Source organism: Drosophila busckii, chromosome 2R (assembly GCF_011750605.1).
Source record: "Drosophila busckii strain San Diego stock center, stock number 13000-0081.31 chromosome 2R, ASM1175060v1, whole genome shotgun sequence".
Lineage (NCBI taxonomy): Eukaryota > Metazoa > Arthropoda > Insecta > Diptera > Drosophilidae > Drosophila > Drosophila busckii.
In genome coordinates, this window is record NC_046605.1 from 15539295 (window position 1) to 15566428 (window position 27134).

General features: G+C 36.9%; 1 protein-coding gene across 8 annotated transcripts in view; it reads left to right on the forward strand.

Annotated features, from left to right (window-relative positions):
* LOC108597232 (nephrin) overlaps positions 1 to 27134 on the forward strand; it is a 72503-nt gene that overhangs the window by 10291 nt on the left and 35078 nt on the right. The window lies entirely within an intron of this gene.

Consider the following 27134-nt stretch of genomic DNA (forward strand, 5'->3'; position numbering starts at 1 on the left):
AGTCAAAAGAGAAAAAAGCAAAACTGACAGCGCGTTGAATGACAGCGGCAAGCAAAAAGTCGCCGCTGCGAGGAGTTTGTCAACATTTTTTTGCCTTACCACACACTTGAGCCAGCAGCAACTGTCTTTGTATGTGTGTGTGTGTCCTTTTTGGAGTAGCCTACTTAGGCACTGGCTGCCAGTCGCACTCCTTACGGCTTACTTCAAAAGCAGTTGCTGCTGCTGCTCTTGTTGTTGTGATTTTTTTTCTACATTCTGCCGCTGCTGTTTGCTAAGGACATTGTCCTTGTTTGCCTTGGCGTTTGGCCCACATTGAACCCGCACTTTCAACATCTCAGTTACGCTCATACTTATTCATTTCATGGCTGCGCAAGGACATTTATCATTTTCCTAAGTAGACGCCGCATACGTCACAATAAGCAGAGAAAGCAGCAGCAGCAGCAACGCCCCAAACAGCGTTGATTTCTATATTTTATTTCATGGTCGAGCAGCAAAAAATTGAATTTTTACCCCAAATGTTAAATAGAATTCATTTTGCTTAGTTGCTGCTGCTGCTGCTGCTATTCATGACAGTTTTGTTTGTTTGCTGCGGCTATGCGGCGAGCGCTCAATTGTCGGCGCAAAAAAGTGGAAAATTTTAAGCCTACTTGAATTTATTTGCGCTCATTAAGCTCTGACAGCCGCGCTGAGTTCATTTCTTATACTGATTGCCTCACACACACACACATACACACACTAAAGAGTTCAGTTCACTACGCTTGAGTTCAGTTCGCTTATTTATTGTATAAAACATAAATTTATTATGAACGCGCCGCGCCTAAGCCCAAATAAGTAGGCTATAGCTTTAAGCGTAACTCGCTTTTGCTTTAAACAGAATCGTTAATGAACAAATAAAGCTTAGCACAGCCGCAAACGAAATGAGAAAAAAAAATGTTTGTTAGGCTCTAATAAATCACAGCAGCGCAAAGCTCGAATGACAAAACGTAAGCATAAGAATTTTTACATGTTTGACTTATGAGATGAGCTACGCAAATTCCAATGCTAAGCGTAACTCAAATGCGCTTTAATTTTGTATTTGAAATTGGCTTGTTTAAGTTTCAGTTTGTTTGGCTTGACCAAACTTCATAACAAACTCTTGAGGCTCAGCAACAATCACAATGTAGAAAAATCAAACAACTTAGTTGAGTCTGGGCTGTAGTAACAGTTGCCAGTTGTCAACTCTGTAAGTTGCAACTATGTATTATGCTTTGTTAATCCGCTTAGCATTTTTGCAACTGACTAACCGCCTGTCTGCCTGGTTAGCTGCCTGGACTGGGTCTGGGCTTGAGCTTGGGCCTGGGACAAAAGCCAGCAGCTTAGACAAACAGCGCTGCGAAGATGTTGCCATGTGGCTTTGGCTTTAGCTTTTGCTTTAGTTTGTTTGCGTTCGGCCTCGTTTATGTGGCATTGTTCATTTGTCGCACGCGCCATAAACCGAACCCAAGCAGCCAAGCAGCCAATGTAGATGCTGCTGCTACTCACCTGTGTCTGTATCTGTGTCTGTGTCTCCGACTCTGCTGATGAGTTGGCTTTTGTTTTTACAGGCCTCAACCAAATTTGCGGCCTATGTCCTGTGCCTCATTTGCTTGACTTGACGCACGCCCCAGCAAATCCTCATTGCTTCGCTCCCTTGTGGGCGAACTAAGAGTGGGAGCGTGGGCGAGTGGGCGTGTGGGCGGGCGTAGAAAAATCATTTTGTGTGTGTGTTTTCGTTGGGACTCCGTGTGGAATTTGATACTTGATTATTTGCTGCTGCCCTCAAGCGTGCATAATATATCAAAGCGGCATCAACGTCAACTCGACATGGCCCCACTACACACTTAGCTGCTGATTTTAGCTGCTGCTGCTGCTGCTCAACATGTGTAGACGTCATGTGTTGGCAGTCGAGCGCTCTCGCCTCTGCGCTGCTTTTAGTTACATTTTAGTGTCGGTCGCATAATAAATAAATAAATAAACAGTTGCGGCCTTTTACCTGTGCAGACAGCCCACGCATTCGCCTATGCTAACGAATTTCTCTTAAAGTTCAAATCAAAATCTTTTCCCAAGTAAAAGTTCGTTGTTGTTTTTGTTGTTGCTTGCGTGAAAAATGCAAAAGTTTTTCATTAATCTTTAGCACTTCTGCTGCTGCTACTGCTGCTGCTTCAGATTCAGCTTCAGCTGGATTTGCATACTTTGAGTTAGTGCCTGACTTCATAAGCAGCTGAATATATAAATACTTATGCATTTGGCCATGCCCAGGCCCACGCAACAGTTGACCGCACACACTGACCACCAAAACTTGTAGCATACTTAAGTGCGAAAATTGCCCAAAGCCAAAGCCGCCAAACAAAAAAGAAAGTTACACATATTTAAAAAGCTTAAAAATAAAGTAATGCTAAATAAATATTATTCTATTTAGCTATGTGCTTAGCTTCGCCATGTACAAAAAGTTTTGTATAATTTTTCATATCATTTAAATGAATTAAGTGCGCTGAAAACTGAAATTAGTATTAAAATGAAATTTAAATATTTGTATTAACATATTTTTGTATTGCATATAATTTAAATGAATTAATTGCTCTGAAATCTTAAATTACAATTTTTATTTGAAAATAAAAAATTAATTAAAATTTAATTCACAATTCCATTTTTGTATAACATAAAAATACGTTGCATGTAATTTAAATTAATTAAATGCTTTAAAAACTGAAATTAATATATTTATAATTAATAAAAATTAAAAATGTATTCAAATTTAATTCACGTTTATATTTTTGCATTAACTTTCGTATCTTAAAAAATATATTAAAATACTTAAGCGCTTAAAATACATATAACTAATTGTTTTGCTTAACTAACAAATAAATATTTTGCTGCTTGTTGTTTGTTTAAAAGACTAAAACATATATATTTTTTTAAATTGGCGCATAAATAAAAATTATTGAAGCTTGGCTTTTGCATAAAAACTTCTCTTTGATCAAATAAGCAGATTTCATTAGCAAAGTTTATCTAAAATGCCAAAGAAATAAAAAGCGCATAAAATAAATAAGAACATGCAGTTTTTATTTATTTTAAATTTAGCACATAGACAAATAAAAAAAACAAATATATTTCATTAGCATAGTTTGGTAATTGATACATTTGGCGTTTCATTAATGTTTACATAAATTCGCTCACTTTGTTAACTTTGATAGTAAAAAAAAAAACAACGAACTGCAATTTATGGTTAGTTTATTTAAATACAAATAAAATTGTGTGCGCTATAAAAGCGAACAGCAAAAACTTTTTTTTGCAACGTGGGTTGGTGGGGTGAAACGACAAAATTAAATTGACAAACAAAAAGTTTGCATATAAAAACAGAAGGCAACTGACAAAATATTAAAATGTCAGCGCACAAAAGTTTTCTTTGGCCAAAAACTAATAATAAAATGTATAAAAACTTAATAAAAACGTTTAGGCAGCATAAATGTGCACTAAAAATTGTTTGCATATCAGATGGGCAAACAGATTGATTTAAGCTGCGATCCATTTAGCAATTAGTGAACGCTATGGAAAGCCTAGAACTTGAGCCTGCCAATTAGTCGCTGCACATTAGGCATAAATGTTCAGTCGTTAGCAGCTCAACAAATGCAGTTAACACACGCACACAAGTCTGTCTGTGTGTGTGTGTGTGTGTGTGTGTGCACCTTAAAGGCTTAGAGCGTAAAGCTTTGCTAGGCTCTGTAGCTAAAGTTGGCAAATGGCAGCCGTAGCTTGCAATTGCACATGTCAACCAATGACTAAGCCTAGCACACACACACACGCAGACATACACACACATACATACACACGCATACACACACATGCATTACAATTTTGCTGGTTGCAAGGCTTTGCTTGCTGGCACATTTAAGACCATTTGCATATAAAATTTAAATTAAAATTTTGCCCAACAACTGACTGAGCGACTGAGCGACACAGCACGATGCCTCGACAATTCTAGCACCGCTCTAATTAGACTAAAGCACATTTCTTTGCTGTCATAACAGCAAGTTAATTAAACGTGTAATTGCTGTTGGGTTTGCTACGCCGCCTGCAGTGGCGTCGTCGTCGTTGTCAAAATGCTGCGGCATTTGTTAATATTTAAAGACAAATTGATATACAAAAATTTGATTAAGTTGCAGCTGCCATGTGGCATGCCCCACTTGAAAGCACAATAACTGTTTTACAATTCAATTTCGCTTGCCAGATATTGTGGCATTTAGCTCTAGTAGTTACACTTGTAGTTGAAGTTCACTCGTTCGCTCGCTCTCTCGTTCGCTCAGTCGCTTTTGCATGCTCTCTTTATTTTATTGCTTCAAATTGTTTGTAGCCATTTCGCATTTGTGCCGCTTGGTTGCGCAGCAGCGCAGAAACATTTAACTTTGTGTAGCAAGCAGCACAAAAAAATTCACTGAAATAAAATAAAATATATAAATGTAGAAAAAAATGTAGAAAAAACATTGCGTGGCAACTAAAACCAACTACACTTAAAAAACTGAAACTAAAGCAACGTTGGTGGCGTCGACAGGCGCAGCAACAACAACAACAACAACAACAGCAAAAATCTAAATAAAATAAAGAAATAAACACAAAAAAGTTGTCAACTCGCTGCCTCGCAGCTGTGTAGCTTCAGTTTGAGTTCTAGTTTCCAGTTCCAGCAAAGTCAAGTCGAGAGTTCAGTTTCGCGCACTTTTATGGCACACACACACACACACACATATAGCGCACACACACATTGTAAAGGGTCGAAAGCAAAGTAAAAACTAAAAGCACATTTCAGCTTGAACTCCCACGGCGACCCCAGCAACCAAATGAAATTGCCAATGTGAAAGTGTAGAAAAATGCAGGCAAGTTGCCATCACAAAAGCTAAACACTCACCTCACCCCCCACCACCATCCCCATTACCCATACGCCCTCATGCCCAAGTGGGCCAAGTTGTGTGCTGTGCGTTAAACTGTAAAGTAAACGTACAAAATGTTAAATCAAAGCTAAACAAAAGAGGCGTAGCCCAAGCCCAGGAGAGCGACCAAGCCCAGCCCCGTGCCCTGCCCTGCCCTGCCCTGGTCAGCAGTAAGTTGCCTGCCTGTTTGGCTGCCAGTCAGTAGCTTAAGCTACAAGCTACTAACAGCACAGGGACAAGCACAGGAGCTGGCAGCAAACACACAGCGTATCCTTGGCTAGTGGCACACTTAACTTTGTTGTCTAGCACTTGCCACTAGCCGGGCCAGCCAAGTGGCAAGTTCTTCACTCAGTTGAGTTCTGAGCATATTAAATGCAAAGCTGCGTTCGATCGACACCAGCGCATCAAATATTTGTTGCTGAGTCATGACAAGCGAATTGTATTAACGATTACGCAGATTTTAAGCCATGCTAAGCCCGCAGCTAATGCTTATCAATGTTACATGAAGAGCGCTAACAAATGCAGCGATAAGCTATCGATAATAATTTTGAAGGCAGTTAGTTTATTTAATTTAATTTAATTATTTATTTGGGCAGTCGATACAAAGCTCCAACTCTAACCCTATTTAGAATTAAATAGCTAATTCGATACTACATCGATTACTTCCAGTTATCGATAACAACCGAGCAAGTTAGTAAAGTTAGCAATTTTATTTCATCTTATTATTTATTTGATATCGTCTATGGGCAGTCGATAAAAAGCTTCAATTCTAACTTATTTACTATATTTTGCTACATCGATTACTTCTAGCTATCGATAACAATGCAGCAAGTTAGTAGAGTTAGCAATTTTATTATTTATTTGATATTCGTCTATTCGGCAGACGATAAGCTTCAAATCTAGTCCTACAATTTAAAGCTAATTCTAATAGCTACATCGATTTAGCTCTTGGCTATCGATAACAATACAGCAAGTTAGTACATTTAGCCATTTTATTTTATTTTATTATTTATTTGAAAGCGTCTTATTTGATATCGCAGTCGATAATGCGCTTCAAGTCTAGTCCTACATTTTAAAACTAATTTTATAGTACATCGATTTGCCCTGGCTATCGATAACAATACAGCAAGTTAGTAAAGTTAGCAATTTAATTTTATCTTATTATTTATTTGATATCGTCTATGGGCAGTCGATAAAAAGCATCAATTCTAACCTTATTTACAATTAAATAGCTAATTCGATGCTACATCGATTAGCTCTAACTATCGATAACAATACAGCAAGCTAGTAAATTTATCCATTTTATTTTTCACTTACTCAGACTCTTACAATTTTACTATTGAGAGTATTAATCAGAACCAACAGGCATTTATTAAAAATAAATATTAGCAAAATAAAAGTTTGTTCTGCGTTAGTAAATCAAAATATTTTAAATACTATGAAATTCCAGCAATATAATATAATTTACTGGTTTACTTTTATTTGAGCTAAAATTCATTTGCAAATCGATCAATGGCTCCAACTATCAAAATCAAATTTACTGTAAATTCCAATGAAAATATTTTGAAAATTGCTTAAATTGTTAATAAAAATATCGATTTAAATTGCAGACAAGCTTGCTCTCTCTCTCTCTCTCTTTCTCATTTGCTATCTCTCTTCACACACATTTGCTGTCATTTGTATTTGTTTGCATCGTTTCATGTTTAAGCTGCGTTGCGGGAATTATTAATGCGACATCATTATGAAATTGTGCAACAAATAATAAATCGATTAAGCAAATATTTGTCAGCACTAAAAATATGCAATTTTTATTATATTAATTTGCGTTGCTTTGCACACACACACACACACAGACACAGCCACATTTAAAATTTTTCTTTATTGCAAACTCAGGCAAATGCATTTTGTGTGCCATCATTCATTTTAATATTTCAACAGAACCAGAAATGACGTTGTAAAACCAACGCTGCTATATGTCAAATATGCCACACACACACAGACACACACACACACATGCACTTACAGGACATACATGCATATATGTATGTTCGCTCCGGTTTTTAAATTTGCATGCAAATTCTTTGGCATGGCGCATGAAAATGTATTTTGGCTTCTACATTGAAGCTGCTGCTGCATTTTAATAAATTTATGATTTTATTTGCAGCAGCAGGGGGCCGCCTTTTTTTTTTTATTTGCTCTCTACTTGCGAGAGAGTGAGGTGGAAAATGTATGTCATACGCTTGACAATTTTTTGGTGCAAGCGACAGACAGAGAGGGTGAGAGAGAGAGAGAGGGAGGGGGGCACTGCTGTTGGTGGTCATAAATAACGCAAGCATTTTGCTTTGTATGAGATTTATAAATGATTTTTGCCAAATCGACAGAATTGTTTATTTTTTTTTTATTTTGCTGCTGTGTTGCCAGCAACGATGAAATGAAAAAAAAATAATTGAAATATTTGCCAATCAACAGCGCCAAAGATAAGACACACACACACACATACGCAGAGAGAGAGAGAGAGGTCCTGGCATATAGAGAATTTCATAGGAATGCTCAATAGCTGTCTGCGGCACGTTAATAAGCTCGCTTGGCATTGAAGTTGCCTCCACAGCTTGGCGCAGAGCTCCGACCCGCATGGCCCTGGCCACATTGTCTTAGTCCTGTTGCTTTTATTGCGACTTAAGGTCCTGTCGTTTGCGTGCGTGTGTGTGTGTGTCAGGCAAACGTCTGCTCGACTTCCCTTAGCTGCTGCCATTGTCCACAAGCATCGCTGTCGATTATCGAGTCAAGATTATTAACCTGTCAGCTGAGCGCTTTGCCAATGCCAAGAGACTTGAATTTCGCTTTAAATTGAAGCTTAGCATATGCAAAATTAATTAAAAGTATTTATAAGCGAACGAAAATAAGAGTTATGAGCTTAAAATAATCAAGCGACAAATTAAAATAGATAAATCAGCTAATTTAGCAACCAGCTACATTTTTATTTTTAATTTATGCAACATAAATCTTTTTTAATTATGCTTTATTGATTAAGGCATATAAATAGTTAAATAGCAATTAGATTAAATTTTAATAAAATATTATCTTTTTTTTTTATTAAATTAAATAATCGTTGCTCAATGTTTGTTATCTTGACTTGATTTATAAAAATATATACAAAATTATATTCTAATTGAAATTTTTTTTAGTAAATTATTTAAGAATCTTAATCTCCGATATTTATTTATTCGACATGAATCCTTTTTATTATCTTTTATTGATTAGAACAAATATATAGTTAAAAAAGAATTTGATTTAAATTTTAATAAACAATAAACGTAAAAGAATCAGTTTTTCTTATTAAATTAAATAATAATGGTTAAGTGTTTGTTTTAAAATTTTTACGTTATTTATTAAAATATATTAAATACTATTTTTATACAACTTGACATATTGAGATGAATATTTATTTAATTATTTAAGAATTTACAATCTCCGATATTTTTTTATGCGACATAAATCTTTTTTAATTATGCTTCATTGATTAAAACAAATATATAGTTAAGAATTGGTTTTAAATTCTAATAAAATGTAAACGTAAAAGAATCAGTTTTTCTTATTAAATTAAATAATAATTGTGCAATATTTGTTATAACAATCTTGACTTAATATAAAAATATATGCAAAATTATTTTTTTACACTTTGACATATTCTGCTGAAATTTTTTCTTATTAAATTCTTTAAGAATTTACAATCGCTGATATTTATTTATTCACACCGCTGACAGTTGCTGCCTACGCGGCAATTTATTCGTTCGTTTTGCAGCTTTATACTTATTATATATGTTCTGCAATTTGACAAACTGTCAGAGTGTGTGCGCTTTTAATAAATGTATGCATCATATATCAAAAGGGCTGCCAAGGCAATTGTATGATGTATGGATATTAACTCTCGACTGTTGAAATTGAGTTTGAGTTGTGAAATTATTTGCTACAGGACTTTCTACAATATTTGTTTGCAGGCCACCGAACGAATAGCAAATGCAATTTAACTAAACTCCTGCCACACAGACAGACAAACGGACAGACGAACAGTGGGTTGTGTTGTTGTAAAAAGCAGACAAAAATGTTTTATAGGCCAGCTGCAAGCACAAAAGGCTGCGTTGACAAGCCAGGCGGGCGCTTCCAAACAACAGCTAAACTATTGTATAGAATTATATAGCAACAGAGAGAGAGAGAGAGAGAGAGAGAGAGGCGAGATAGAGGTAGTTGGCTCTTCACAAAGACATGCCATGTTTGAAAGCTACGCATGGGCAACAAACCATGCTGACCCCAAAAAACAACAAAAAATAAAAAAAATATTTGCATAATTTTCGATGCAGCAGCAGCAGCCGCCGCCGACAATCTCCGAGTTAAGTTTTGAGCTCAGTGCACTGGCTGTGTAAAATGCTCATAAATAAATGAACATGCCGCTCTGTCGAGTCAGAGACCAGAGACCAGAGTTAAGCTGCAGTTTCTAGCCTGTTATGCTCGTCTTTTTTTTTTTTTTGGGGCTGATGCGGGTTCTTAACCCCTGGCCAGTGCCTGTCTGGTCATGTCGGCCGCTTCGCTACAAAAATAACATGAAATAAATAATAACTTTGTGTTTGCCCAGGATGCAGCAGCTGCACTGCTTTTTGCTCCATTTCCATTGTGCATTGTGTAGCTGCAACGTTGAGTTAATTAAAATTTAAAAGCCACCACGAGTGGCCAAACCCACCAGCCACCCAACCACCCACCCACACACACACACACACAGCCAGCCACTGTTACGATTATTGTTACAACCAACATTATGAGGTCAACTCATAGCCAACATTGCGTATACGTAATTTACATCAAGAGTCAATCAATGCGCCCACTCTGGTGCACTCATTAATTTTGTCAATTCGCGTCTAGACAGTTGTACTCCAGCTTGTAATTTGCATGCCTGAAAATCGATCTGCCAGGCGCACAAATCAAGGTGCGCCACCCCCCCACCCACTGTTAATTCAAATTTAAAATTTATATTTATTGCTAAATCGTTTGAGCTGCAATGCACTTGCCAGTTTTATAAAAAATGAAAGAGGGCAGCAGAAAGTTGTGGGGCAGACTCTATGAAATATATATGAGCGTCATATATATCAGCGACTAAAGAAATCGAAATTCAGTATGAAGCAAATTGTCTTAATTTTGAAAATTTTAATTAGCCCCAAAAATTAAAATAACCACAATTTACGCTCACCAAATTTTACAGATTTTATATATATTTTTTATTTATTAATATTTATTATTTATTTATATTTAATATTTATTTATTAACGAACTTAGTCCATGCAGACAGCGAGCAACGTTTGCTTAAGCAAGCAGTGCAGCCAAGCAGTACAGCCAAGCAGCATAGCCAAACAATCAAGCCAAGCAGTAATGTTAAGCAGTGCAGCTAAGCAGTGCATTCAAGCGCAAAACGCGCTGCGACACTTTCAAGTGTATCAAAGCGCTGGCTGCGCTCAATTTGACTGCACTCATGTTTAATTTGACTTGATTTTCCAATGAAACGCAATCAAAATGTATTTGTGCCCAGACGCATTCAAAAATCAAAATGAAATTAGGCACTCAGCCATACCCATCAATCTTTTGCTTTGTAAATTGAGCACAAGCCCCCAAAATCCACTGCCCAACTACACAATTGAGCGCATTATCAACGCTTAAACATAAGCACGAAAAATGCAAAATATGGCAAACGAGCTAATCTGACAAATGCAATCTAAATAAATGGCCCATGCATACAAATTATTTATTTTAAATTATAAAATTGTCTATGGCCAAATCGTTTTGCAGTCACCCACATGCCGGCATTATTTCACTCTGATTTTGGTACACACACACACACAGAGAGAGAAAAACAACAGACAAAGTCGTTTATGGCTTTTATGTGGCTTTATTTTGTTGGTTTGTTGTTGTCAGCTGCGTTTTTGTTTTAGAACACGCTGTTATATATAAATAAATTTTGTATTTTTTTGTGCATGCTAACATTTTAATTTGATATTTATCAATTGTGCTTTGGCTTTGACTGTGTGGCCTATGCCAAAAGGGCCGAAATCAGAGTCAAGCCAAGCCAAGTGGCATGTTTAATTTTTCATTGCCAATTTAATGTTTGCTTGTTAGCTGTCAAATGCTTGCGCCCACAACAAAGCACAAGAAGAAGAACAAGCGTAAGCTCTCCCCTTTTTTTTGTAGCGAGCTTGTTTGCTTGTCAGTAGTTCGCCTTAAATGTCATTGAGATTAAATTCTGCGTGAAAGTAGCATTTTAAAAATGCTTAAATGTGCGCGTGTGTGTGTGTGTGTGTGTGTGTGCGTGTGTGTGTGTGCTCGCGCATAACAAGCGCAACAACAATTGTGTGTTATTTTTATTGTTGGCGGCATTAAGCGCTAAGGGCGCGCGACTGAAGCAACAGTCGGAGCTGAGCTAAAGCATAAGACGTGCCATATATTTTGTAGTCTACTTTTGGGCGCGACGCACAAAGCGACCAAAGCTTTATGAGCGTCACACACACAGACAGAGAAAGAGACAGAGATAAACACACACACACACGCCCGCACGTGACAGCTGCGTTTCGCAATGGGCTTTAGTTAGTTGCAGGTGTGCTCAACGCTCAAAGGATACAGCGCACACAGGCGCTGGCTCAGTCTCTGGCTCTGGCTCTGGCTCTGGCTTTGACTGGCAAACTTATCTCAACTCGCCTGAGTCCTGGGCTTTGTACTTTTAGCTGTGTGTGTGTGTGTGTGTGAGTTTGCTTGTTACGCACTTTAGTTGCCTTAAACAATTGTTTGCCTGCTGTATTGTATTGCCTTTTGCTTTGCGCTCGCTCTGGCTCTGTCTGTCTGTTATCCTTTTAACTTTTGTTTGCCCAATGCGCTGTCTGTTTTGGCTGCTGCTGGTGCCTTTGGCAGCTTAACGTTTAAATGCACGTTACGCATTTGCTGGCATTTAAACGTATCCAACAACCAAATCAATATTTGAAGACAGCACTGCTTTGTTTTCGCACTTAAAGCTGCTGAGTTTATAATTTACCGTTATCTAGGTTACCGCAGCAGACAAAACTTGTCAATAGACAACAAAAACTTTGCTATTTATATGTAATTCAGTTAAAAATAAAACAGCACGTGGCGCTTTGTCTGTAGCCATATTAACGCCTATTTTTTTGTTCCGACCAAGCACATACATTACGCATTGTATACAGATATATATATATATATATGTAATATATATTTATAACAGACACTTTAAGCGTTGCGCTTGTGATATATGAGTGCGCACAATGGGTCAGAGGTCATACAATATGCCTTTTCACACCTAAGCGACAACAGCAGCCACTACAAATATTTATAACAATAGCCGAGCGCTGCGCTGCTCTTCAGCCATGTCAACTGCTCTGCCCAGCAAACAATGACGCTGCTTTTTCCCTCTCTCTCTCTCTTTCTCTCTCTGTTACACACACTCAACTCATCAAGTCTGGCGTCGTGTGTAGCTCTCTGTTTGCTCTAAAGCTGTATTAATATTTATTAAAATGCTGGCACACACAACAAACTGTGCAACTAAAGAAATAAGTGGCTTAGTAGCAGCAAGTGTGGAAATTTGTTGACCACAGACAGGCAGCAAAATGAACTTAAAGTTGTAGTTGAATTTGTTTAGTTCAAGGTAAGTTCATTTTAGAGGAGCTAAGCGACTCAAATGCATTTAATTGGCTCAAGCTGTAAACTGCTTGTAAGACGCACAAAAGAATTTGCTAAAGCAAAAATCTGCAGCACTCAAATTTGTATTTTATTTATTTACAAGTTTTATTATTAGACAAACTTATAATAAATAAGGATGCTAAGTGCTAGTAGCTCAAATATGTAATTAAAACTGTTGTGCCCAAGTCTTTATATTCATTTAATATTTAATAATCATTTTTTGTAGACAGTGACGAAAATAATTTAACTCATGGAATTCGATACTTGACAATTTAATATTTTTATAATTTAATATTTAACAATCATTTTTTGTAGACAGAATTTAACTCATGGAATTCGAGACTAGTCAATTTAATATTTTTATAATTTAATATTTAATAATCATTAATCATGAACTTATGAAGTTTGAGACTAGACATTAAATTAACACAGCTGCTAAATATAAATGCCAGCATTAGTCTATAAATAGTGAAAGGCTTAGTATAAAATGAAGTCCTTTCAATTGAGCGAAGAAAACATTTTTTTAAAATAGACTAATATTTTTTAATTAAATCTAAATGCCTTTAAGCTGTTAAATTGTTTAGAATAACTAAAATTTTTGCTAAATTGCGTATATTCGTCTTTATTGCTAAACAATTCAATAGTAACTCAATATAGGCATGCGAATTTCATAGAATTCATTTAAAAAAATGTATTTATATGTTATTATTATGTTATTTATAGAATAACATGTAGGCTGCCTTTGCTAAATTTCGCAATCAAAATTTTCTATGGAATTTTGACAGCTAAATAATGAATATTTGGTATATTTTTAAATAAAAGAATGAAAACAGCAAAATAAAAATTGTATCAAAATCATTTATTCTGTTCAATCGATTGAAATATAAATATATATTTATATATGTATATATAAAATGTATGTGTTCAATAACTGACGTTTGAGCCTTGCCGCAGAATTTGTTAATATTATTGAGCTAATACAACTAATACTAATAATAAAATTATTATATAAAAGCCTAGACCTGATTGGGTTTTCCCTAATGTTGCGTCTACTTAACACTCCCAATCTATAAGTATATCTAATCTAGAAGCAATAACTTAATTGTAAATAATTTTTAAATTTAATTTTAAATATTTTTTGTAATCCTTTTCTTTTATCATCGATTGTTCATAGTTGGCATTAAATAAATACAACAAAAAATTTTTATTTATATGTATATGTATACAAATATAATAAAATAACTAAAGAGCTCGACTGGCTAATAAATAATAATTATTTACTATATTTAAAACTCAAGCGCACTCAATTGCAAATATGTAAATTGCAAATGTCCGTTGCTCTAGCAGCTGTGATTTGTACAAATATTTAGCATTAAATTTATGCTAAACGCTTGTGCTAGGCCAAGCGGCAAGTTATTTTAACAAAACTTGGCTTGAGGTTGAGGCGTACACAATAAAATGTTAACACAAATGCCAATATAAAAGGTCGTTTTGTGTGTGCCTAAAATACACACACACACACACGCACACACGCACATTGTGCGCTGTTGTCGTGACACGCATACTAATGCGCTAGACACACACACACACAAGCAAACAGCAAGCGGAAGTCTGCGCAGACGACATTAGCGCCATTTTGTCGTAATTAATGTGCGCCGTATTAGTTGCTATTTGCACATTTTTCACACACACACACGCACACATATGCGCACGCAGTTTTTGGCTGCAAAAGTTTTGCAATTTTAGTTGAAGAATTTCCAGCAAAAACAGCAGCTGGCTGCTCATACGGGCAACAAACTTAACAAGACTGTGTGCCGCCGCCTGCTGCTGCGTGTGTGTGTGTGTGTGTGTGTGCGTGTAACTAATTTTTTTATGCCCAGCATAATTAGCAGCAAACAGTGGGTGCTGCTTGGCACGCGCACTAGGCGCTTAAATATTGAAATTATTACGTATACGCCCAGTGCTGTTGACATACAGTTGGTCAACTTGGGGTTGGCTGTGGCCTGCTGCAGCTGCCTCGCTGTATATTTAAATGATTTGCTGCTAATGCGTCTGTTTATGTTTTATGTTGATGTTGCCGCTGTGCAAATTTACGCTTTGCTTGTGTGTGTGCGTGTTGTGTGTGTGTGTGCGTATTTGACTTTATGCAATATTTATTTGCGGCACACACACATGCAAAACGAAACACCGCAGTGTTTGTATATTGGCAAACAGCAGAGCAAGCGAGACAGCAATAGCTGTAGGTCACACACACACACACACACACACACGTAGTGCGCATTTAATTTCAATGCTAAAAGTTGTCTAGTCAACGACTGCGTCGCTCAGATTGGTTTTGTCTGTTTGTCTATGCGTTTTGTATGTTTATTTGCATGACCCCCCAGCACCCCCCACCCTAACAGTTTGTGCTTCAATATTTGCTAATGGCCTTGGCATATGAGTCTAGCGCTTACACTTGTATTTCAGCTCATCATAATTCATCGTTTTATATTACAAAACACAAATTTTTTTGCTCATTGTCAAATATGCTGCAATTCGCTCAGTCGCTCGTGCTCATAAATCAGCCCCAAACTCAAAGCCCCTAAAGAAAACTACTTAAAGCGCCATTACAACAAATTTAAAGCAATTTGAAACTTGGCCCAGCACAGCGCACAGCGGACCTAACGACATACAAAAGTTCGCTACAAAGCAAAATCGAGAAAAAAAAAAAAAAGGAAGAGAGAGCGAAAGAAAGCATAACAAATGTTTTGGACACTTTATTATGCGCATTATTCACTGTTGCAATGGTTTATCCTTTGGCCCCCAACGTGTCGCTCCTGTCCGCCTGTTGTGCCGGCCAATTTCTAGTCCATTAACTTTGCCCAAAGGTCTGCTTGAGAAAATCATTTCTCCGATATTATATGAATGTCAAAAAGCAAAGGCAATGCTCAAACTTTGAGCGCACACCCAACTCTCTCTCTCTCTTTCGCTCTTGCGCTGCTGTTTTTATAAATTTAAATGTTAGACTGTGTAATAGACTTGTAGACTCCACAGTTTGATTAGCTGTCATTGTGCGTTCGGACTCATTGGCGCGTAAAATGCCAAGCGTAGTCTCATTTCCCAACCTGACATGGCCAGGCCAGGCCAGGCCACAGGCCTATCATGTGTAAAATTGGCAAGCCAAGAGTCCATATAAATTATTTTGTGCATAACATAGATTGAGAGTCTCTCTCTCTCTCTCTCTCTCTCTCTCTCTCTCTCTCGCTCGCTCGTTGCACTTAATGCAATTTTTATGCCAGCCTAGCTGCATTAACTCGGAGCTCTTTTGCCTGTTGGCGCATTAAATTTATATGGGGAATAGCGCTTTGACATATGCAGCAGCAAAAAAAGAAAGTCTTTCTCTTCTTTTTTATATGCCGCACATCGTTTGAGCTGCTGCCAAGCATAAATTTTTGCAAAACTCTACAAATAACCCGGCGGGCCAGCTCTGCTTCTTCTGCTGCTGCTGCTGCTTCTTCTTCTTCATGTTGGTCACTGTCAGGTTGACGTTCGTTTTTTTTTTCGTTTTCGTTGCTTTCCTTTTTTTTCAGTTCTGGCCTTTCACAAATTTATTTTGTGGGCGTGCTGCTTTCAATTTGGCAACCAACTTCCTGCACACAAGCGCTGCTCTCTATGTAAATGTGTGTGTGTCTGTGTGTGTGATACAAAATCAATAGAAATACATTTTAAAACCGCACAAGGCAACTAACATGACAGTGCTTGACCTAAAGCAACATTTGTGCCAACTCAGCGACTAACTGCGAGGGCAGCACGTAAACTAATTTGAGTTGCTGTCGCTGAGAGCTTAACAAAATGAAATTTAATAATAAAAACATTTTGTAGCAATAATAAAATGAATAGAATAAATATTTTGAATAAGCAATAAAATTTTGTTTTTCTATACATATATTTATTTAATGGCAACTATAAACAGTCGACGATTAAAGAAAATGATTACAAAAAATATTTAAAATTAAATTTAAAAGTAATAAAAAATTAAGTTTTTCTTTTTAAATTTGTTAAGTTTATAGATATGACGACACTTAATAAATAAATTTTTAATATGCAACAAAACTAGCAATAAAGCAAAGCTTAAATATAAGAGTTTGTGGTTAGTTATGTACTAAAGTTCGACTAAAATTAATAGAAATATATGTAATAGAGCAACACTTGACAGCTGATGCAACTATCGATTACTTGACCACCACTAAAAAGATCAATCGTAAATGAATGAATGAAGCTTGAACAAAAGTGAAAGCCCTGAAGTTGTTTATTTTAAAGTTACCCAAAAACTCGTTAAGTTGTTCATTTAACGTGAACTACTTTTAGCAACTTTCAATTAAACAACTTGACGACTTTTTGGGCAACATTCTATTTATGATATTCATTTACTTAATAATCGCATTACTTATAACATTACTTTATGTTTCAATTGCTTAAATCGCACGTTTAAAACTTTAAGCTTAATTGTTTTAATATATTTGTAACTTAGACTATCGGCTGCTTGATTCTAAATAAATTTATGCAATTCTCGCTTTAAAAATAAAATTAATATTTCATGCAAACTCAATGTATTCCATACAATTATTTAATAATTATTAATAATAATAAAATTTATTCAGCCTGAAGGCTTTTGGTGCTCTGGCTATACCAATTGTTAGCATAGAATTTAATTCTAGGCTACAATTCAAATAAATAAATAAAATTTAATAATTATTACTACTTAAATTGTATACTAATTTTTTGTATTATTTCTAAAATATGCATTTGTAACTTAATTCTCTATATACCAAATATTAATAATAATCGCTTTATTTTGAGCTGTGCCAAAAATACTAAAAAAAAAACTAAATAAAGCTAAAGGCAGCTGCTACAACAAAAAGCGCGATAGTCTTGAATATTTATTTATTTTAATTGTAGCCTAGAATTAAATTCTATAGTACAAGTCTTCAATACTAGAGTATAAATATAATAATAATTTTAAATAATATAAAGCGCTGCAAGTTGCAACTGCAACTTCGATTTACGCAGTTTAGAACTAACATTAGTTTTATATAAAAATAATATTTGCGGCTGACGCTGTGAATTAAATGCTGATAAAAACTCATAACTCTTGCTTGCTAAAAAGTTTTATACAACTGACATTAGTTTGATAATATGCAAAGCGCGCTTTTAGCAAAGAAAACTTTTAGCTACTACTACTGATGTTGTTGTTGCTGTTGTTGTTGTTGTTGTTACTGCACGTTTGTTAAGTCCATCAAGTCATTGTGCCAGCTGACAAAGTTTAGTGTTTTGCCAGCGATTGCATTAAGTTTGTCGGTACAACGTGACGTATGCGCATTGTTGTCGCCTCTACCTTAGCTTCAGTTACGTGCCTTGCATGCAGTGCATATGACACAGCGCAAAAGTGTGACCCATTTTGAAGCTGCACTACTTGGCGTATACGCGTTTGCATAAATTTATATTTAAAGTCGGACGGAGTTTGCAAATTCGAAATATGCTTTAGCTTAGTCATTTGTCATGACTGCTGCTGCTGCTGCTGCTGCTGCTGCTGCTGCCCAGTGACACATTTAACTTCGCTGCTGACTTTAGAGCAGCGCAGCAGGTGACTCGCTTATTTATAGGCAGCAGCAGCAGCTCTGCATACTTTGGAGTGCAATTCAATGAAGTATGCATGGCTCAATGTACGCTGGTCCACTTATTTATGCAGTCGTGCGCACTTTTTGTGTCTCTCGCGCGCGCTTGTAGTGCATTTTAATTTCGTTTGCATATGACATGCAACGCGCTGCGGCATGTGGCACGCCGTGGCGACTTTCATTCATTTGCTGCTTAAATATGCGAACGCTCCGCTCCGCTCCAACTCGCAGCTGCGCTTGTTTACTTGCATATAAAACAAAATTCATCGAATATCATAAAATGCTGCAATAAAGCGTCACATACACTACTCTCTCTCTGTGTGTGTGTGTGTGTGTGTGAGAAACTTGGAAAATATAAACAAATGTATGTACATTTTATATGCAGTGCAAATGCAAATGCAAAGTGTTTGTAATTGTATTTAACATATTTTCGCTGCAGCTGTCACGATGTGTGGGCGGCTGGGCGTGGGCGTGGCAGCTGCGTTTTCATTGACTCTATGCGCATTTTTTGTTATATAATTTGTTAGTCTTATCGCTGTTAAACGCAAATTAATAAAACATAACTCAAATAGACAAACGGCAAACGAAACATAAAATGCCAACCAAATTTTCGTATCGCAGACAAACCGGCAACGATCTCTGCGTTGGCCCAGGCCATGCCCACTGGCGTCCACTTCAAAGGCGTCGCAATGCTGCACAGTCAATTTGCGTTTGAGATTTATAACGGGTAAGCTGCGCGCTCTCTCGCTCGCTCTCTTAACGCTTCACTGACGACGTGTCCTTGAAAGCAGCAGCAGCAGCAGCAGCATGTCAAGCAGGCTGGGGGCATGTGCTTGTGCCTTTTGTTACTTCGTCGGCTCGACGGCCTGCCATAAATATTTTTTGCTCGATCAAGTGTACTAATTTAATGTGTTGCCATGGCTATATGCGAATCGATGACTCGACTGACTTGACTCTCGCCCGTTGCTGCTGCTATCAACGCTGGCAGGACATTCAAAACAAGATTTATGACAGGCGTGCGCCCAGCCACGTGCCCACGTCAAGGGGGGGAGACGGCCAGACAGCAACAATAAAATGAAATCAACGTTACGAAACAAGAGAAATGACAACGTTGCTAAATGGGCTTATCTTCCAAAGCAGTCAGCAGTCATTGCTTTCGGCCCAGTTCAAAAAGTTTTCTTTTCTTTGCGCCTTTGTATGCTGCTCAGCTTCGATTGTCTACACACTCGACTCGACTCGACTCGAAGTTGTGCGAGTATTTTTAGGTCGCAAAATTTGATTAATGTTTGTGCCATTGTGACTGACGACTATTAGGAAATTGGGGCGCATGTGTTCGCTGCCGTGATTATGTTCCACAGATTTACATAACATCAACCAAAAGCAGGCAGCAGCATAAGCAACAAGCGGAGCTTTTGCCAAAAGGTCAACAGTTCAGCAGCGGCCCATACAGCGCTTGTTTCTTTTTTATTAATCATCGTTTGGCTGCAGGCTCTGCAGGGATTGTGAAGTGAATCCAACTGATTTCGCATTCGTCAACAGCATACAAAGCGATCGCAAGCGCAAAGCTGAGCGAGACGCTGTACAAAGCATAACAAAAATGAAGCTTTATGATTGTTGCTGCGAATTAATAATAAAAGTATAGAAAAGTCTTTAAATGCTAAAGCGGACTTAATCACGCGTCAATTGCCAACCGCTTAAGCACCATGTGCTGCCCAAACTGTTGTCACATTTTTAGAGGCTAGAATGAAGAAATAAATAAGCTTTAGTAAAGAAAACAACAGTGTCAGTATCTAGAAATTTTATAATATTTAAATAGTCAGTACCTAGAAATTTTATTCAATTATGAAGTCGATATTCCATGTAGTAACCAAAATTTAAATAAGCTAGAGTTCAGCTATTTGCAATGCTGTAAGCAATTTCATATTCAAAAAAGCTAGATCTAGCTTAAAACAAGCTAATATGACAACACTGGCTGGCAATTTTAATATTTTAGGTTATGTGCACTTCTTAAGTTTGATATTGAACTTGCAATTATCCAACTTATAAATTTAATATTTAAAAAAATGTATATAAAATATATAAAAATGCTAGTCTTGCCTAAGAATCGAACCAAGAACTGCTAAAAATGCTATTGACAAATTAAAAGTTTTGAACTTCCAAGTTGGGAATTCTAGCAAATGCATTGACACCTGTTGCGTAATCATTTTGCTGTTTTCTTTACGATTGCAAAACACTTGTTGCAACAACTAAAAGTAGCAAGCAAACTTAAGCAGCATAGTTAAAAAAAAAAAAAGAAAAGTAATAATTTAAAGTATAATATTAATATGAAAAACAGAGCTCGAACCTATGAGTGCGCGTCTGCTAGACAGACAGTCTATGCACTAGACCAAATAGGCTAGAAAAAATTTGATATCCAAATATTTATTTACTTGTAAATTTTAATTAGTTATTTAAACATAGTAAGCTGCGTAAGTTTACAGGGCGTTGGTAGCTCAGTAAGTTGAGTTGCCGCATGTCAAGTGGAAATCTGATGCGTGCGTTTGGATTGGAGTGTGGAACTCACATGATGCATGCAACGTGTATTGTGGTAAGGGAATTGTATGATTAAATAGTCATGGAATATATCTAGGTGTTGGTCGGTGTCTCTACGGAACTCAGGGTATCGCGATCGCCACCTATCTGTGAAAACATAAAATCAAAACTAGTCATATGCAGCGTTACTGTAGCGGCAGATAAAGCTGTCAGAAGATAGTGATGTTATAGGATCTCTCATTACTTTGCATCTTTACAGTGTGCGAATGCATGTGCTATAATATACCCAACTTGCTGGCGCACGAGATCACACCGAGACGACTACTTATTACATGTTATTTTCTAATTGACGTCAGCTGATTGCTTTTTTATAGTCTATTCTTATGCGTTATCCGTATTTCTTTAGGTGCGAGGTAAGATATAATAGCTAGATGCCTAGTATTGTTTTTATAATACTGAGAAAAATTAAATATTTAAAAATAAGAATATATGCGGACACTAAAAAAACAAACATTTAAATTTTTGGAAAATTCGTTTGCCATTTATTTTAACACAAAAGATATCTAAAAGAAATATTAAAAAATGAGCACATATTTGCACTTTAAAAATAAACAAGAAATAATTTTAGACAATTTTTTTATATACATTTGTCTTAATTAGTACTGTTTAGCTGTTTAATAGACTGTATTTGCCTTTATAATAAATATATAACATATATCATTCAGGAAATCCTGGCAACGTGTCCACACGAGCGTACCTTAGCAAATTTAAATATATAATTTAGAGAAATTCAATAAATATGACTTAACTATAAGAGTCTTATTAGCTATTGAGACACATACAGCTATAAACAATCAACCCGCAACATACATAAGAGATCATTTTAAAGATATGTTTAAGGTGCAACATAATTAAAAATAATAAAATGAAGATCAAATCGAGAAATAAAATATCAGATCTCTGACCCCTTTGTTCTGATATACTATATTGAATAAACATTTCTAGCACGAGTAGAACTTAATGAGGACTACCAAATTAAAATATAATAAAATATTTTGTTCTTTAACGGCTACTGAAAATGAATTTACAAAGTATTATAAATAATGTCTTACTAACTCGATTAAATGAACTTACATAGCGATATCTGAGAACTAGCACGTGAGTTGAGTCTTAAGATTTATACAAAACTTGTTACGCCTACGACATTCGAATTTCTTTATTAAATAGTATATTAAAGCAATTATAAATTACTATTTACTATATATTCACCAAGTTCATCTACCCACTCACTTCAAACAATTAAAATGGCTTTATAGTTTGATGCCTTAGAATCATTATACGTGCTTAAGGTAAAACTAATGGCGACATAGAAAGCTAAATCTTATAAGGTACGCTCTTTTTATAAAGGTAGCCCTTATTGTTGGCTGCTGCGGCTCTAGAGGATTTTCGGCTGGATTTTGCTCATAAGTAATTTATTAAGGTTAATCCCGTACTCAAACACTTTAGACCGCCTGCTTTATGCTCTTCTTCTGCTGAGAGCCTGCTTGCAACTATTGGATGCCTGCTTGTTAATTATGTGTCCTTTTGCCACAGTTTGTGCGCATATTGTTCTTTTATTTTAATGCACATTGAATGCGCCCTTGTGCATTAGCCTAAGCAAGGACAGCTTGCTCGTTTCGCTAGCTATTATGTATCATTTGCCAAGCAGCTGCTGTGTGTGCCTTATGCTTTAGTTCGTTGTTGTCACAGGTTAAAACAGGCAGAGCAAACAATATACATCATGTACGCAAGTGATGCTTCTTCTGCCTGCAACTTTGTGCTGCTGTTAATTATGTGTCCTTTGCAAGTTGTGCGCATTTGTCTTTATTATGGCAACGAAGGCGCCTTGTGCTTGCCAAGCAAGGACAGCTGCTTTTCGCTGCTTTATTATCATTTGCCAGGGCTGCTGTGTGTGTTGCTTTAGTTTCAGGTAAACAGGCAGGCAAACAATACATCATGTATGCAAAGTGATGTATGGCATGTGCATGTAAATGGCAGCAGCTGTAGCTGTGTGTAGTCGATGATGAACAAGTGTTGCGAATTAGGCCAAGGAGCAGCATTAATAAACGCATTTGCTGTCATATGCGGCGTATGCGCATTGCCAAAGAATAGACAGCGACGCATAAGCATAGATAATGGCAGCAGCAGCCGCAACTACTGATGCTGATGCTGATGATGATGATGATGTTGCAGGCTTATAATTTGCACGTGGCACTGCCACGAGCCACACCCACTCAGCCCTTTTTACAGCAACAGCAGCAGCAGCCAGAGCGAACATTTGTACTTATTGTGTCACTGAGCTTGACATACTTTCCACTTAGCCAGCCTACAACTCTTATGCATGTGTGTGTGTTTGTTTGTGTGTGTGTGTGTGCAAGTTTATCATTTGCAGTCTTATGTTAGTTATGCATGACGGCCGCACCCGTTGCCGAGCGCTTGACGGCACGCTCAAGTTGCTTGCTCAGTTCTCCAGCGAGTCGAGTCGAGCGAAGCCTCAAGGCTGCTGCTGCCAGCTATACATGCATTAGTCCTAATATGTCAGACTGCTACTTTTACTTGCCTAGTTTTAAGTCTGTTATCTCAGCAGCAGCACTGAGGCTGCGTCTCTGTGGTTAGCGCATTGTGCATTGCAATTTTATCTCGTAGCTGGCACAAACTCCGTCTGCCACTTGTCAACGGATTTGTCTCTTATTCTAAATTACACACAATAATAATCAAAGTTTATTGACACACACGCAAACACATACAGACGCATGCGAACGAAGTGTCATGCGGCGTATAATTAACGTATAAATTACAAATAGTGTGACGTTAATAATGCGGCGTTAATAGATTTTCCCGCTCATTTCCGGCCATTTTCATTTGTTTATTCGGCACGCAAAGGCAAAAGCTCAGCAGCGGCTAAGCGCTTGACTGCCTAAATTATCGATAATCAATGAGTATTTGGCTTTTATTGTAGTTTATTTGCCGCATTGCTCATACGCTCCATTGTGCACAAAACAAAAACAAAGCGAGCGCGAGCGCACAGATTTATTTTGTGCTTAATTGCATTTAAGTTGAGCTCATTGTTTCATTAGCCACCTGCATTTGAACTCAACTCGAGCGCAACTTAATTAAATATTTCCACAACTCACTCCAGCTATGCTGAAAGGCAACTTTAAATACGCAACCCTTTTGGCCAACTATGTTTATTAAAATGCTCGACACATGCTCATTAAAAACAGCTCAAAAGTCACCCGCAGACGGACACGCAGACGGACTCGAACACGGACGTTGCCTGTCTGACATTTTGTAAGCATTTAACTGGAAAATCATGCGACAAACTATAAACCAACAAAGCCACCAACTCACATATGTAGTCAGCTCTAATGAGACACAAGCGGGCGGGCGGGCAAACCAATCGCAAGCTAAAAGTTGTCGTTGTTTTGCGGCTGGCAAAGACATTCAGCATTCCAATAACAAACAAATAGACATTGAAAAAAGCAAACAGACAACAGCAGCAACAATGCGCAGTTAGCAAATGGCACAAATGGCACAAAATTGTAGAGGTTGACGTTTAATTTGCCACTTTTATTAACAGCGCTCATATTAGGGACTCATTTATCAGTTGCTGCAACAGCAACACATAGCAGCAGAAAAAAAAATAAAACACACTCAACATGGCAAGACAACAACACGTAGCACTCAAAAAGGCAGCGGGTTGGGTGGTTGGGGGGGGTGTTGCTACATGGGGCAGGTTGTTACATGAAACTGTGTGTAACAGTTGTGGGAATTATTTAATTTAGACACTGCGCCCCAACCGCTGCGCCTGCAATGCCAATGTGCCCACAGTAGCAGCCAGCTGGGCAAATGTGTGGGCGGGGGGCCTCAAACGAATGAGCCTCTTACAGCTACAATGGGTGTTCGAGTAAAAGTAGCGAGCAAAAAATTTAAAACTATAATTTAACTACAAAATTATTATGCACACAACTTTAACTTTGCTAAGTAAGCAATTCAAATAATTAACAAAGCTAAAATAATTTTACAAAAATTTTAATTATAATGAAAAATAAATATGCAATTATTGATTTATTTATTTAATGTCAACTATGTACAGTCGACTTTAATAGAAAATGAGCACAAAAACTATTTAAAATGTAATTTAAAAGTATTAAAAAATTAAGTTTTTGTTTTTAAATTTCATAAGCTTATAGTTTGGGAGTGTTTTATTATTATTTTTATTAATTTATATTATTTTCAAGAAAACTTCTTGCTTATATCAATAGCATTAACATATTTATATATTTTAATAATAATAATTATATAAAAATTAAAATGCAATATTTATTTATAAATTATTTATTATAAATTGAAATATTGAATTATTATGTACGCCAAACAACAATTTTCTAAACGTTTTGAAGCACAAATGAAGTTTAGCCACATGTCATTTAATAAAAAATTGTGAGATAAGCACAACAGCACTTTTTAAATTACTAAAAGCAATTATAGATGCTTTAGCTAATTTTTTAATAAAGCAAACAGATTCATTAACAATTTAGTTCAAAGTTATAGTGCACTAAAACTAAAATAATTGTAATAATTAAATGACTGAGATTTAATCATAAGTTGAGCTCTAAAATAATTTTTTAGATATGCTAAGCAATTTTTTTCATGCATGTTGAGTAATTATTTATTTTTAATCAAGTAATTGAACAATTTAACTTAAATTATTAACAATTTAGTTGCTTAGTGCTTAGTAAGTTATGCTGAACTAAAATTGCTTGCAATTATTAAATTTTGAGTGCATTGCTTGCCCATGGTGCGCGCGCTGTTGAATATGCCGCATTGCTCTATGAGCTTGCCCAAGTTTTTTGCACGCTCACGCTCCGACACCGACAGCGAGGAGCGCTTGGGCGGCTTGGGGGGAAATGCTGCTAAGCTATTGCTTTGGGCAGAGCGCTAGCTAAATTAATGACAATGACTGCGAGGGAATGGGATTGGCATAGGGAATGGGGTGTGGGCTGTGGGCTGTGGGCTGTGGAGTGGGGTGGGGTGTGTGGGGTCTATGGAAACTGGGGAATTGTTTGGGTGTAGCAGTGCTGCTTGTTCTGTCGTGTTGCCACTGATTGTTCTGTGCGCTCTGCTCTACGACTAGAGCTACTTTATTTTGTGCCAGCTACAGCTCCAGAGCTGACTCTACGTTGTTGTTGTTGTTGCTGTTCATGTTGCTGCTGCACTGACACATGACAGAGCGTTTCATTTGTAGTGTGATGGCCGCTGCTGCTGCTGCTTTGGCTGCTGCTGTGCCTCAGTGTGAGGCATGACAGGCAGCGAAGTCGGCCAAGTGTTGGAGCATATCACTGTAGATTGCATGGCCAAGCGGGTCTGAGTGCGTATTACTTTTGCAAAAACGCTGCTCAGATAAATTATAAGTAATTGCTTGACTGGGAATTATGAAGTTATGCGCGTCACTTTCACTACGCTCAGCTCAGCTCAGCTCAGCTCAGTCAGTCGCTCAGCTAACTAATTGAGTTTATGCTTCAAGCTGTTTAAGCATCAGCAGCAAACTGTTTACCATAAGCACTGATTTCCACACACGCACACACACACACACACACGCACCCAACTGCGCTTATATAGAATGGCGGCTGGCCAAACGGCTGCGAGTTTGTAATTCAACTGCATGTCGAGCGGTTTGGGGGTGGCTGCGGTTGCTCAACGGCTGTCTGATGAGCGTCTAATTCAACTGACGCTCTATTGCCGGAGGCAATTGAGTTGCGGTCAGAGCGTTTTAACAGCTAATCAGCATTTGCATTTGCATTACCATCAAATGCGTGCACAACGCACCTGTTCAACTTGACTCAAATTGCATTCAGAGTGTGTATACATGTGTGTGTTATTGTGTGTGTGTGATTCGCATAACACTTAAGCAAACCAATCTAATGAGCAAAGTTGCTTAAGCCATAGTCAATGACTTAAGCCTGCAAATAGTAAGCACTGCTTATGAAGCTCAAATTATTATTATTATTAAACAAACTAATTAAAATCTTCAATAATTATATTTAACATTGATTTAAATTATAAAATTGATGTTTTGAAAGCTGATTAATTTCAATAAATTCGTATCTGTTGCCTTGTAGCATCTTTATAAATTATAATTAAAAGTTATAATTATATTATAATTAAAAGTTTATTATTATAAAAAACAGCTAATATATTAATTTATGTGAATACAAGCTTTTATAATATTCAATAAATA